The sequence below is a fragment of the Biomphalaria glabrata genome, chromosome 3, assembly GCF_947242115.1.
Source record: "Biomphalaria glabrata chromosome 3, xgBioGlab47.1, whole genome shotgun sequence".
In the NCBI taxonomy this organism is placed as follows: Eukaryota; Metazoa; Mollusca; class Gastropoda; family Planorbidae; genus Biomphalaria; species Biomphalaria glabrata.
In genome coordinates, this window is record NC_074713.1 from 25,316,618 (window position 1) to 25,333,021 (window position 16,404).

At 36.7% G+C, this 16,404-nt stretch overlaps 1 protein-coding gene across 8 annotated transcripts in view; it reads right to left on the reverse strand.

The window, feature by feature from the left end:
• The window catches only part of LOC106057104 (cysteinyl leukotriene receptor 1-like), a 133,252-nt gene that overhangs the window by 26,006 nt on the left and 90,842 nt on the right, over positions 1–16,404 (reverse strand). The gene's annotated exons all lie outside the window — the stretch shown is intronic.

A 16,404-nucleotide genomic window follows, 5' to 3' on the forward strand; every position in this document is an offset into this window, starting at 1 on the left:
CTGAAAGGGGGTTTGAAGTCAAAACCCATTTAGCTACGCTCATAACATTTTGAGTGCATAATTTGCTTTTCTTTTTCATATTGAAGAGGTATTTTTAGCTTCAAACCCCGCTGAATGAGGGTTTGGACTGAGTCGAAACCCATTTAGCTACGCTCATAATATTTTGAGTGCGTAATTTGCTTTTTCATATCGAAGAGAGGTTTATCGTAATTTTTGGAGGGGGTTTTAAAATCAAAATCTTCCTTAACTGTGCTGTTGGAATTAGGGGATTGTCGTTTGCATTTTTTTTTTGTTTTGTTTTATAGAAGAGGGGGATTTAACTGCAAAAACCCCTGGTAGGGGGTTTTAAACTCAAAACCCCCTGGAAGGGGTTTTAAACTCAAAACCCCCAGGTAAGGGGTTTTAAACTCAAAACCCGCTGGTAGGGGGTTTTAAACTAAAAAACCACTTACTGTGCTGGGGCAAGAAATGGTTTAGTATTAAAATCTCAACTAAAATAAACAAAATCAAAGGAAAAAATCAGTAACTTGATTCCGATCCCCCCCAACCTCCCCCCCTGGCTACGCCCATGATATATATATATATATATATATATATATATATTCAGTTATACAACAAAGAAGTCTGCATAAACATATGGAATATAAACTGTAATTCCTCAGGCTACTAAAGTGTACCATAGAAACATTATTCACATATATTTGTCATCAATTTCATAATCTTTATTTAACAAATTTACACTTATGTGGTTGCTTGAACTAGATAAATACTAATGTTTCTCTATATCAGCTATAGTGTGAAGTTTGAACTTTTTTTTTGTAAAATTCATAAATTATTAACCAAAAGTAACTCTTTCAATGTGCTGTTTTTACAATGTCAGCCATCAAGCTGTGAGAAGTTTGCTCAACATATATAGAGACACATTAGTATTTATAATCTTGCATCAGAGCAAATATCTCAATGACATGTTGATCAAAATTTAAAGATTTATTTTTAGTTAGCTACTTTTCATTAGTTTTCATATATTCTTCTCAATTTAAGATTTCATTTTGATTTTAACTTTCAAAACATCCAGCTTAGTCACTTCTTTTCTTCAACATGATCAACCTTTTAGGTAACCTGGAACCCCCAAGGAAAGAGGAAGAGGGGACGGCCCAGGAATACATGGCGCCGTGATTTGGATGGAGATGCCAAGCAGATGAGCGAGATGCCTGGAGGAAGCTGGTTGGTAGCCTATGCCCCAGAAGGGACCACAGGCAGAGATGAGATGAGATGAGAAGATAGATTAATCAAAACTCTAGATCTATGTCCCTAGGTCTAGAACTCGAGATATAGGCTTAAATCTAGTGTAAGACTTTATCTTTACGTAATGATGTCAATAGATTTTATTTAGTCTTATATTTTACCTATTTTGTATATATAAAGTAGATCTAGTTAAAAGACCAGATCTACTATAGATTTCGATAGATCCAATCGATGCCACATTTTGTTGATATTAGCAACGAATAAAGCCAATAAGTGATGACTTTCTATACATTTATTACACTTATAATTATTAATTAAATATCTTGAACCGTTACTTTTTTATGAACTATAAATCCTCCTCTTTAATTTGTACCAATCACTTTTACAGAATACGTTTTTAAACAAATTGTGTTTACTTTTGAAGACATGACCCCTTAGAAACAAAAATACTTACAGATTTGTTACACATTAACATTTCATTAACGTAGTTACGTAGGGATATCAATTATTTTTTGAAATTCAGAATAAAAGAAGATTAAAAAAATAACAACAAATAAATATCTAAATGGTTAACATTTTATTGACCCATCACAGACATTTTTCTTACAAATTATACGATGTAGATTTAACAAATCATTTTTCTATAACGACTCCCTGTGTTGCTAAGAAGCATTTTTGCGAAATCGCTATTTTACGTGTCTTCTTCGGTTTAAAATTGATAGCATATCTACGCTTGTTTTGTTTTTTTTAAATTTACACACTCTTAAAGAAAAATGGATAGGGTTTTCAATGGTGAAATTAACTAAACAAGTACGTGTCTTTATCGTAAAGAAATTTAATTTTATTTTTGATTTTTTAAATTTATGTATATAAAAACAATGTTAATCGATTAGTTATTAGTACCATTGTAAAGCTCGTTCATTTTTCTAAAAAATACATATGTTAAAAAAAATATTCATTTGTTGACTTAGGCCTACGCCACATTTTACGAACAGACAAGGCCTAAAACGATCACAGCCGCTAGCACGATTGTTCGGTACGGTGATGTTACGCGTAAGGTATTATTACCCTTATTTTTTTACCTAAAGGAAAAACGTTATATATATTATTAAAGGGCTTAGAATAATTGTTCTAACGGTACCATTTTTACTGTAATCGTATATTCATACTTTAAGATATGGTAGGGTGAAGAACGCCTAAAACTTAAAAAAATGTTACGCCATTTTTAAAAAGGCGCGATTTTTGCTCGGTTTTGGGTCCCTACTAACAGAAAGTTATGTGTGTCATTGAATGTACTTCTGATGCGAAGTTATGCCCGACATTACTTCAGTTCTGCTGAAAACTCTCGAATGTTTTTAATTCTACAATACTGATTTTAAAAATACATCTAGGTCTCAATGATAGATCATATCAATAATATGAAGGTCTGGCACAAAATCAGAGTTCAATGCTATAAAGTTAACTTATCCTAATTAGCTCCCTTGATCAAGTCGCTCGCTATCTCTCTCTCGCTCTTTCTATCATACACACACTCTCTCTCTCTCTTTTTTTTTTCTCTCTCTCTCTGAGCACGTACGAAAATGAAATTAAAAGATATAATGATTAGAAAAGCACTAAAAAAATGGAGTTCACTTAACATTCATATTATATTTTTCTAATTTTATAACAATTCTAATCAACACAAATAAAATATTTTTTTATTACTTTTCTTGGGGGTGGCAATATGTAATAGGACTATTACCGATTCTCAGAAGAAAGAAAAATACAATATAATAATTATTATTTTACTTTTCAAATATCGAAAACTGATACAGAAATTTATATTTTATTTTTGCAGACAGATCTTGGAAATATCTCCACTCTTGTTTTGATGCCCCTAATAGAGAGAGAGAGAGAGTGGTATGACGACGTGCAACACCAAAGTCTGGGCGGACAAAGAAATATAGAGGTGCAGGTCTTAGAGAGAAAGATGCCAACAACAAAACTAGACACGCCCTTGATTTGATCCTCAAGGGCACAAGTCGCTGAGGAAGACCAAAAAAAAAAAGGACATGAAGACTCAGTGTACTAGAAGAAGCTGTTATGACAGAAAAGAGTTAAGAAGCTATTACAAGACTAGCAAGAGACCAAGGAGAGTGACATGTCTTTACTGAGGCCCTTTGTTCCATGAGAGTACATCAAAGCGCCTAGAAGCCATTACAAGACTAGCAAGAGACCAAGGAGAGTGACATGTCTTTACTGAGGCCCTTTGTTCCATGAGAGTACATCAAAGCGCCTAGAAGCCATTACAAGACTAGTAAGAGACCAAGGAGAGTGACATATCTTTACTGAGGCCCTTTGTTCCATGAGAGTACATCAAAGCGCCTAGAAGCCATTACAAGACTAGTAAGAGACCAAGGAGAGTGACATATCTTTACTGAGGCCCTTTGTTCCATGAGAGTACATCAAAGCGCCGAGAAGCCATTACAAGACTAGCAAGAGACCAAGGAGAGTGACATGTCTTTACTGAGGCCCTTTGTTCCACGAGAGTACATCAAAGCGCCTAGAAGCCATTACAAGACTAGCAAGAGACCAAGGAGTGACATGTCTTTACTGAGGCCCTTTGTTCCACGAGAGTACATCAAAGCGCCTAGAAGCCATTACAAGACTAGCAAGAGACCAAGGAGTGACATGTCTTTACTGAGGCCCTTTGTTCCACGAGAGTACATCAAAGCGCCTAGAAGCCATTACAAGACTAGCAAGAGTATTTCAAAGAAATAGAGCACATTGAAAAATACTGTAAAGATAATTTTTTATTATTAAATGTAAAAAAAACCCCAAAGAAATGATAATCGATTTTCGTAGGGACAAAAAGGAAAATGATATTGTTTCTGTAGCTGGAGAGACTATTGAAATTGTGCAAACCTCTAAATACCTGGGTACTATCCTAGACAATAAACTAAATTTTACTGCAAATACTGATTATATCAGCAAAAAAGGGCAGCAAAGATTACGATTACTAAGAAAACTGTCCTCGTTTAATGTTAGCGAAAAGGCCTTGGCTATGTTTTATCACGCTCACATCTGCAATATTTTAAGTTTCAATATCACTGCCTGGTATGGCAATCTGAACATTAAAAATAAAAATAAACTTTATAGAATCCTAAATGCTGCTTGCAAAATCATTGGCAAAAAACAAACCCCATTTGGGCAGTTGTTTGAGACAAACATCTCTAAAAAAGCTAACAAGATCCTCGAAATAAAGAATCACCCTTTGTGTCAGGATTTTGTGATTTTACCATCACAAAAGAGATACAAGACACCGATAGCAAAGACAAACAGACACAAACACTCTTTTGTTTCCCTGGCAATCAAATCATTAAATAAGAACAATCTGGTATAAACTTTGTCACATGTAAATTATGAGTGAGTCTGGTGTGAATGTACACTTTGGTTTCTTATAGTTATAATGTTTTTTGTTTGGTGTAATGCACAAATTGTAAGACAAATTTCCTTACGGATAATAAAGATTATTATTATTATTATTATTATTATTATTAAGAGACCAAGGAGAGTGACATGTCTTTACTGAGGCCCTTTGTTCCATGAGAGTACAACAAAGCACCTAGAAGCCATTACAAGACTAGCAAGAGACCAAGGAGGGTGACATGTCTTTACTGAGGCCCTTTCTTCCATCAAAGCGATGATAAATCATTAAACGACTAGCAAGATACCGTGTTTTTAGGGATTCCCTATGTTCCATGAAGAACACAAAGGATGCATGGAGGATGATGATGAATTGGGTAAAAGATTAAAAAGATATTTTATGTAATAATGACATACAGACCATTATGCACACAACAATTTATAATTAAACCAGTAACTTATATTTTATTCAAGCTTCCAACTCGCTGTAGTCCTATAAACTTGAAACTGATCCTATATCTTAGTGTTAAAGAAAGAATAGATGCTTTACAGTCTTCGTTCATCTTCTCACCTTTTTGTTTTATACTCCTGTGCTGACAGCCAGTTCTAGACCATGTCTTATGAAGATCTAGAGCTAGAATCTAATCCTTTCCTTTAAAATGTCCACAAATCATCGTCACCAGTTTCTGACAGCATTTTTACCCCAAATACAAGTAAAAGCAATTAATATTATATGGTAAAAAAAGGGGGTCAAAGGTTAACAACAACATAATCTATAGATATAATGTTTGTCTGGATCGTTTCCCTCCTTTCTGGTCGGAACTAAAACAGCAGACGACATAAAAGTTTTTGTGTTATCACTTGAGACGCTCAAAGTGCGAAGCTCTTCACGACAATGAAATCAAATTCAGACACAACAGAAATGCCAGGGGTCAAGTTCTGTTTGCTAGTTTAGAGAAACAAGGCACAGCGCTAAATCTGGAAACTTTCACTACTCACTAAGTTCACAACACTGGTCTGGGGTAACAGGATAATAAAATGTCTGCCAAGATTCTCTTGATGACAATACCAAAGCTGGACTTTCACTGACGTAAGAGTATGACAAAAATGTCTGTAATGATCTTAAACTTTACTAATAGGAAAAGTGTTATGACATTACATTATGCAGTACATGAACTCATTTTCAATTAAAACAGACAAAAAAAACAACAACTTAAAAAACAAAAAACAAAGCTTATATTAAGTGTATCAATTAGTTTGGATTACTCTTGTAATTGAATTTGTAATAAGCCTCAAACGACAATCTATAATAATAATAATAATAATAATAATGACATTGACAGACTCACTAGAAAATTACTAACCAAGTTTCGATGCCTACACCCCAAGTCCTCCACCATAAGGTTATACCTGCCCAGGAAGGATGGGGGTCGGGGATTGCAGAACATCTTCAAATTGTGTAAGATGCAAGTTTTAAAAATACGATCAAAACTGCTCGCCTCCAGCAACAAATTAGTTTCCTTCCTACGGAAATACGACTCTGATGCAACCCCTCTGAACCTACACAATGCTGATGTCAATGTCGGTTTGGACGACGCCAATGGGAAGAAAAAACAATCCTCGGAAAATTTCCGGCTTCATTACATGGGGACAACATCGACAAGGCTGCTTCCTTAACATGGCTCAAAGCAGGTCATCTCTACCCTGAAACAGAAGGCTTTGTTACAGCAATACAGGACAGAGTAATCAGGACAAAAAATTACGAGAAGCATATCCTGAAACTCAAAGTTGTCGACAAATGCCGAAAATGTGGAAATGTGGGGGAGTCGATTGAACACATTATGGCAGGATGTCCAGCCCTATCAGAATCAGCCTACCTAGGTCGCCATAACCAAGTTGCAAAGTTAATACACCAACACCTGGCTTTGATGTACAAATTGATCGGTAAGGACACTCCACCTTATTATAAATACTCTCCGCAAGAGGTTCTCGAGTCTACTGAACATCTGCTGTACTGGGATAGGCTTATTCTGACCGACAAAACGGTAGATTTCAATCGCCCGGATCTGCTGTTCATCGATAAAAAAGAAAAAACCGCTACCATTATCGATATCGCCGTACCACTGTCTCATAATTTAAGAAAAACTGAGATAGAAAAACAAAGAAAATATGGGAACCTAGGCTTGGAGATTAAGCGTCTATGGAAACTGTCCAAAATAACAATATACCCCATTGTTATATCAACCGAGGGGGATAATAACAACTGACCTCACAGACACTTTCAAGGCCCTTAACATTCCTAGGAACATCTTCGTTGCCTGTCAGAGGGCGGTACTGCTGCAGACCTGCCACATCACCAGAAAATTCCTCAGTGGAAACTGTTAAAGGGACTACGATGAATTTTGTTTCTCTTTAGCGAAACTCGACCCTGGCAGCGCCAGAGAATGACTACTCGTTCATTTCTAACATAATAATAATAATCTTTATTGTCCATATGGAAATTTGTCTTACAATTTGTGCATTACACCAAACAAAAAACATTATAAAGGGACTAATTCAGCTTTAAAAACATTTCCAATTAAGTAGTATTTATTTCCCTTGTTTGAGATACCAAACAAAGCCCTAAGAGAGCTCTCTACGTCTGCCAATGAATGAGAAGCCAAGCATTTTGAAGCATATCTAAAGACTCTCTGATATCGTGGATGCCTCATTAGATGGCTCATTGGTGTACAACTATGATGTCCATAGAAGAGTCGTGGGATCGAATCATATAGAAATATTTAACATCAGAATAGAACATTTTTGAAGAATTTTTTTTGCTAAGGCTTGATTAAAACTATTGCTCTTTACATCATCTGCCCTTTAGATCGCAAGGTCTGAAAGGGAACTTTACTTTCAATGATGTTTTATTATTTGGAGCTACAGCTGACAACGTTTCATGGACAATCTGTCTGGAGCTACAGCCTACAACGTTTTCATGCACTATCTGGAGCTACAGCCTACAACGTTTTCATGCACTATCTGGAGCTACAGCCTACAACGTTTTCATGCACTATCTGGAGCTACAGCCTACAACGTTTTCATGGACTATCTGGAGCTACAGCCTACAACGTTTTCATGGACTATCTAGAGCTACAGCCTACAACGTTTTCATGGACTATCTGGAGCTACAGCCTACAACGTTTTCATGCACTATCTGGAGCTACAGCCTACAACGTTTTCATGCACTATCTGGAGCTACAGCCTACAACGTTTTCATGGACTATCTGGAGCTACAGCCTACAACGTTTTCATGCACTATCTGGAGCTACAGCCTACAACGTTTTCATGGACTATCTGGAGCTACAGCCTACAACGTTTCTTAGACTATCTGGAGCTACAGCCTACAACGTTTTCATGCACTATCTGGAGCTACAGCCTACAACGTTTTCATGGACTATCTGGAGCTACAGCCTACAACGTTTTCATGCACTATCTGGAGCTACAGCCTACAACGTTTTCATGCACTATCTGGAGCTACAGCCTACAACGTTTTCATGGACTATCTAGAGCTACAGCCTACAACGTTTTCATGGACTATCTGGAGCTACAGCCTACAACGTTTTCATGCACTATCTGGAGCCACAGCCTACAACGTTTTCATGCACTATCTGGAGCTACAGTCTACAACGTTTTCATGGACTATCTGGAGCTACAGCCTACAACGTTTTCATGCACTATCTGGAGCCACAGCCTACAACGTTTTCATGCACTATCTGGAGCCACAGCCTACAACGTTTTCATGGACTATCTGGAGCTACAGCCTACAACGTTTTCATGGACTATCTAGAGCTACAGCCTACAACGTTTTCATGCACTATCTGGAGCCACAGCCTACAACGTTTTCATGCACTATCTGGAGCCACAGCCTACAACGTTTTCATGCACTATCTGGAGCTACAGCCTACAACGTTTCTTAGACTATCTGGAGCTACAGCCTACAACGTTTTTTAGACTATCTGGAGCTACAGCCTACAACGTTTTCATGCACTATCTGGAGCATTTCTACAACATTTCTTAGACTATCTGGAGCTACAGCCTACAACGTTTCTTAGACTATCTGGAGCTACAGCCTACAACGTTTCTTAGACTATCTGGAGCTACAGCCTACAACGTTTTCATGCACTATCTGGAGCTACAGCCTACAACGTTTTCATGCACTATCTGGAGCCACAGCCTACAACGTTTTCATGCACTATCTGGAGCCACAGCCTACAACGTTTTCATGCACTATCTGGAGCTACAGCCTACAACGTTTCTTAGACTATCTGGAGCTACAGCCTACAACGTTTTTTAGACTATCTGGAGCTACAGCCTACAACGTTTTCATGCACTATCTGGAGCATTTCTACAACATTTCTTAGACTATCTGGAGCTACAGCCTACAACGTTTCTTAGACTATCTGGAGCTACAGCCTACAACGTTTCTTAGACTATCTGGAGCTACAGCCTACAACGTTTCTTAGACTATCTGGAGCTACAGCCTACAACGTTTCTTAGACTATCTGGAGCTACAGCCTAGAACGTTTCGTAGACTATCTGGAGCTACAGCCTATAACGTTTCGTAGACTATCTGGAGCTACAGCCTACAACTTTTTCATGGACTATGTGGAGCTACAGCCTACAACGTTTTCATGGACTATCTGGAGCTACAGCCTACAACGTTTTCATGCACTATCTGGAGCTACAGCCTACAACGTTTTCATGCACTATCTGGAGCTAAAGCCTACAACGTTTTCATGGACTATCTGGAGCTAAAGCCTACAACGTTTTCATGGACTATCTGGAGTTACAGCCTACAACGTTTTCATGCACTATCTGGAGCTACAGCCTACAACGTTTTCATGCACTATCTGGAGCTACAGCCTACAACGTTTCTTAGACTATCTGGAGCTACAGCCTACAACGTTTCTTAGACTATCTGGAGCTACAGCCTACAACGTTTCGTAGACTATCTGGAGCGTACAACCCAAAGACCGTGCTACCACAATCAATTAGAAACACTAACAAACAAAGCAGCAAGCAAATGAACAGACACTTAGATGTCCACACAAACATATAGTCACACCAAGACATAATAGTGTCACACATTCAACTGGAACAACGTGACCTTCGTAACAGGAGACATTTAGACCTGGCCCGTTGATTACATCTGTGTGTGAGGGGGGGGGGACACATTAGCAAGTCAAATGAGGTCAGTGACTTCAAAGCTCTGGTCTACGTGGGTAACGTAATTCGTGTCTACCAATCAAGGGCCCAGTCTTGACTTCCACTCTACGCTGCTCCATCAGATTGTGGATGGTCTGAGCTTAACGCCACCCCCTCCCCCATCTTCCTCCATTGTTGCCCCTGTGAAAAGTCATAGGCCCAGGCAACAGACGTCTCAAAGTATATGGAGCCAACTTTTAGACTTGAGTCGTATTACTAACTCATACATCAAACCAGTTTCATATTTTTTATTTCTATTTAGTCTGTTCTTGTGATATGCCTAGGTGTAGGGGAGGCCAATGCTCCCGACTTAGTATGTTTTTAAAACTACATTTTTAACTGCAATAATTCGTTGGTTTCGACTTTCATAATTTGTGACCGATTTCTTTACATTTTAGTCTGGTCGTGTGGTATATGCTCTGTGCTAAAGCGACAGTCAAGAGTTTGAACCCTGCACACTGCCATCACCTGTCGTCCTTATATCATCTTATGCCAAGTACAATTTCTTTCCCTTGTTCTTGATACCAAAAAAACTAATTAATTACCAATAGTTTATTAGCTAATTTTTTTTATTCATTCTTGTTTTGTCTGGTGAAAGAAATAATTGTACATGATCCGATTTTGGATGCAGGAGAATAAACGTGCACACACTTTTACCAGACAGAGTTGATATAAGCTTTGTAAAAGCAAAGACTTTCGTACGTGCTCCTATTTCCGTGGATTGGTCCACAAAACGGAGAAATTTTAAAATTCTAAAGTTCAAATGTTACATAGTTTTGAGAGCATACAATTCTAAAAACAAGATTCGTAGCAACTAAAGTTAAGTAAGCTTTCTGAGTCTTTTAAGATACATTCACTTTACATCGGGTTAACGTTATAATTAAGAGCCAGTTTATTGTCCAGTTAAATTCGTCATATAATCTGTCCATACGAAATAATTGTAGATGTGTGCTATTATTTAAACTAAATAAAACATATAGGCCTAGAAACAGTTCAGGAGCTAAGATTTCATTTGTATCTTTGAAGTAGTCTAAAGGAAAAAAAATATAAAAAAATCATATTTGAAATGTCCACACAAAGGAAGCAGGTAGTTTTTAGCTTTTTTTTTCACTTTCCAATCATAGCTTGTGACGTCAACGCTCAACTTTTATTGACACTTGATCACGTGATTGTGTGGGCTCTATTTTCGATAAACTGTTCTGAGCTCGCACCCCTATCAGATCTCACAATTAGCGTTCAGCCCTCAGTCTTGATCACACATACTTTTCCTGATTTACAGTCAAATAGTTTTCAATGATCTGATCATTGATCTGATCTATGCAGGAAAACACATTTTCTTTTAAATCTTCTCATGTTTTTAATTTGTAAAGTTATAAATAACCAAAGGCAGATAACCTTTCTATCAAAGTAATTCTCGTAGCAATAAAGATAAATAAAGAAAACATTATGCGATAGAGTGAAAAACTAAACAATGTTAGTCACAGAAAGTGAGTTCACTTAAACTGCCCTAATACCACAATGGAACCTTTACTATACCTCCACATTCATTGTATGCAATAAAGTCTGTGCAAGACAATTTACACTCACTTTGTCAATGACCCTGTTATCTCTGACTATCTCTGTGACTGCCATACATGATATATTGCACATAACCATTCCGCTTATGCCATTGATAGCGCACAGTACTGCACAGAATATTCTTCTGCCTTGCCAAGCGTGAGTACCTTTCCTATATATATATATATATATTGGGGTCACCGGCGTCGCAGGTTCTGCCAGAGTGTAGCACTGTATCGGCACTGCCGTTCCTTTGGATACATCAGCTGCGTGGAATGGGGGGAACTGATGTGTGGGCGACATCGTTCCGACCACAGCTAATGCCCAGGCATTCATCTCATTTCCATGAAATAATCCATAGTCGCTTCGCTACTGAAAGGATGCCATATGACTTATGTTTACAATTTTAAGTTTAGATTTACGAATAGGCGTGCAGCTTGACTTTGTTCCAGTTATATTATTTGGATAATGTCCACATGATTCAGGTTTAGGGTTTGACTTTTTCAATAGGCGTCTTTTATTTAGTTTCAGTTCTCAATTGACTTTTATAAGTTGAATGTTTGCTTTATATTTTGTATTATATGAGTGTTGAGAGTTGTTTTTGTTTTACATAGTTCTATGATTAGTTTTAGAGTTAAAAGAGATTTTGAGGTTGTTTTTTTATGAAAATTTCCCCAAGTTTTCAAGTTAGTTTTAGGGGTAGTTTTAATTTTAATTTGTGTAAATGTTTTATATGTTTCGGATGTTCCTAGCCCAAATGACCAGCAGGACGACGGTGGATGGCAGCGGACAGGGTTTGAACCCGGGATCATTGAGACAACGGAATGACAGTCCGTTAAGTATAACGCACAATCCAGTGTGTGGGTTAGATATACGATTTAACATTAGGATGTTACAACACATTTTATTTATTTTATAAGCGAGTTATAAGTTTATTACAAATCTTATATCAACTCACTCTGTCTGTCTGGTAAAGAGTTTGAACACGTTATTTCTCCCACACCCATTCTCGGATCAAGTTGAAACTTTGCACAATTAGACATTAACATAGACAACACATAAATCAATAAAAAAGTAACCAAGTAATCAATTTATTAATGGTAACTAACCTTTTTTTTTATACCAACAAGGGAAATAATCCTTAAGTATTCAAAGATATAGTTCAATAGATCGGAATTGGCTCCCTTTAATAATTATATACGTTGTTTTCCCCAGACATATTCTCAGGTCAAGTTGAAACTTCAAACAATTATTCACTATACTTTACAAAACATGAATCAATAAAAAGATTGACCAATTAATACATTTTTTTGGTAATTTATTATTTTGTTTAACATCGAATAAAGAAAAAACTTCAACATTATTGAGAAATATATTTCTAAGAGCGGAAGTTTTCCCCTTAAGTAAGCTTTGTATTTTTTTGAAGGATGTTTTTGCATTCTTCTCGTTATTATTGGGAGGGCAGTCTGCAGGTCAGATGCTAGCTTAATGGTCTAGCAATAACAGTAAAGCCTCAAGTTTTCATGTGTATCTCATCTGTCAGTAAGATTTGTTAATGACGCCTAGTAGAGTACTTGACGGCTGAAATAGTTCCAGCGTGCTGGTCCGTCAGTTTTAGAATTGTATCTTTAATTTGGGAACATTTCTCCTGTGAGACCATCCGCCTTAGAGAAGTTCCTGACATTGCGTGTCAATGTCAAGACATTTGGAAATTGCTCTGACACACAATAACTCCGTATGCTTCTAGCACCAGACTTCTGTACTGTCTTTGCCCTATGAACTCAAAGTAAAGTTCCCCTTTCAGACCATGTGGTCTATAAGCCAGATGATGTAAAGGTCATCTGTTTTTTGTGGCCTACTGTTAACGAGGGTGTCATGTGGCCAGCACAATGACCAACCGCCTTTAAGTTTCCCCAACTAATGTCAGGTACCCATTAGAGCTGGGGGGGGGGACTCAGAGGTGCCCAAAGATCCCTAAATTGAGAAATCCCAATCTTCACCAGGACTCGAACCCGGGAACCCGGTCGGAAGCCAAGCGCCTTACCGCTCAGCCACCGCACCTCCTATGGACTATTAGGTGTCAAATGGTAAGTATTTTTTATATTGCAATGTTTCTTTCTTCAAAACAGTTTTAGTCATTAAAATCTTTAGTACGGATGTTTAAAATGATGGCGATGGTGGGGCGCCTAGACGACCTAACACTCCACTGGTCAAAGCTGGTACGATAACATCTCTGTAAGCCCACCTTGTCCATCTAGTAGATCACCATGACCTGGACCAGGATTGTCGTTGATCTCCCTGTCTGGTGGAGAGGTTGGCTCCTGAGCCCTGGCCTAATTTTGACTCTGATGGAGTTTCATCATGCTTACTGGCCGTTGACCCTATTTACATGGTCTTGATCTAAAATAGAGACTATTTTTTATTTGAATGTTATATTTCTAGATAACAGCGAAAACCACAACAACCACGCCACTTCCTCCATGTTTCCAAAAGCTTTCTGTTGAACTTCTGTGCTCACGTTCACGGTATTCCTCAATTCTAAATTTGTGCAATCTCAGTTTTAACACCTTTCGAAGATAATCTTGTTTTTTGAGAATTCTTGTCTACCTCCACGAGAATCAAAAGCTTCAGTGTTTCAAATATAAAAGAGTATTAACTGTGTCTATTTTTAGAAACCAATGATTCATATACTGTTTATACTAATCTAAACCACAATTTGATGGGATAATATTATAGAGGGACATAGTTTACAAATCTGAATATGAAGCACCCTATTCAATACATGATGAAATGATTTTATAAATTACTACTAAAAAAAAGTTTAAATAAAAATATAAAGTTGAATATTTTTCTTATTAACAATTATACTTTTATGAAATAGAGTAAAATAATTCTATGTTATTTCCAATTAATTTACTCATTTTACAAACCTTATGTAATCGACAAATTATTATATATTTCAAAGCGTACAACCTACATATGGAGGTCTCTATACACAAGATGAAATTCATGTTTGCTGTTAAAAAGCTATGATCTCTCATATGTTTAGAAATTCAAAATGTTATTTGTTTTAAAGTAGCTTCTAGAAATAAAGACTCAAGACGTTCTTATCTTCTTATCTTATATAATACAGACGTTACTTCAAAAAAGAAGATGATTACGTCCTACGCGTCATGCATTTAGTCATGCATATTAACCAATGACTTAAATTCTGCCAAGTCACTGGTTTTCCTGGCTAGCTCAGGCAACCCATTCCATGCTCTAATAGCACTAGGGAAGAAGGAGTATTTGTACAAATTTGTCCTAGCATATGGGACGAGGAATGTGCCTTTATCTTTGTGTCTTTCAGAGTATTTTATTAAATTTTGTTTTTGTATTTGAAGATTATGGTTCAGTGTTTTATGTATTATTGCTACTTTACTTTTTAGCCTTCTGTCCTGAAGGCTTTCTAAATTTAGTGATTTTACTAAAGGTGTTACTCTAGTCAAATGTGAATATTCGTTTGTTATGAATCGCACTACTCTATTTTGTGTCTGTTCTAGTTTCTTAATGTTTTCTTGAGTTGAGGGGTCCCAAACAGAGGATGCATATTCTATTATTGGCCTAACCAAGGTTAAATAACATTTTAGTTTTATTTTCTTATTTGATTTATAGAAATTTCTTTTAATAAATCCTAATGCTTTGTTTGATTTTTTTGTAGTTTCATCAATATGTGGATTCCATGACAGTTTTTCATTTATTATAACACCTAGGTATTTTGCGTTTTTAGTCTGTGTTACTGGTTTGCCATGAATAAGATAAGTGGAATTAATTTGTTTTAGTTTTTTGGTACTCTTAACAACTGACATTTTTCTGGGTGGAAAGACATGCTCCAATTTGATTCCCATTTCTATAATTCATCTAATTCTCTTTGTAAAATATCTGTGTCTTGTGTTGTTTTTATTGTTCTATATATTATGCAATCGTCTGCAAATAATCTGACTTTTGTTCCTGAAGTAATGCAATTTGGTAAATCATTTATGTAAATTAAAAATAGTAGTGGACCCAAGACTGTTCCTTGAGGTACACCTGAGTTTACTGTTATCGGTGTTGATTTAGAGCCATTTATTATTACAGTTTGTTCTCTCCCTATCAGAAAGTCTTTAATCCACTGATGCAGTGGACCATTAATGCCGAAATATTTTAATTTTTTAAGCAAACTATGGTGGTGAACTTTGTCAAAAGCCTTAGAAAAATCTAGTAAGATAGCATCTATTTGTTCACTATTATCTAAACCTTTTGAAAAATCATCAATTAGTCCTATTAGTTGTGTTTCACATGATCTATATTTCCTAAAGCCATGTTGGTGTGGTGTGAGGACATTATGTTTGTCTAAGTGGTTTATGATGTTGCTACATATTATGTGTTCTAGGATTTTACATGTGATGCTGGTAAGTGATACTGGTCTGTAGTTTCCTGGGTCAGATTTTTCTCCTTTTTTAAATAGGGGGGTGACATTAGCTTCTTTCCAGTCCTTTGGTACTCTGCCCTGGTTAAGTGAAGCCTGAAAGAGTATTTTGAACACTGGGGCTAGCTCATTACTTAGTTCTTTGAGTAATGTAGCTGGAATACCATCAGGTCCAGAAGCTTTATTTGGTTTGGTGTTGGCTAATAGTTTTTGAATTCCATTTTCTTGTACTACTATATCTTCTATGTTTTCTACTTGGTTCAAATTCAGTAATATGTCTTTGTCTCCTGGGGCTGAGAATGCTGATGCAAAGTATTTGTTTAGAATGTTTGCTTTAGTTTCATTATCATTATGTATTATGTTATGTTCATCTTTTAATGGCGCTATGCCTGTTGTTTCCATTTTCTTAGACTTAATGTATGACCATAGGTTTTTGTTGTTATCTTTAGATATTACATTGTTTATGTATTCACTCTGCAGCTGTCTGCTTACTTTTTGGGTTA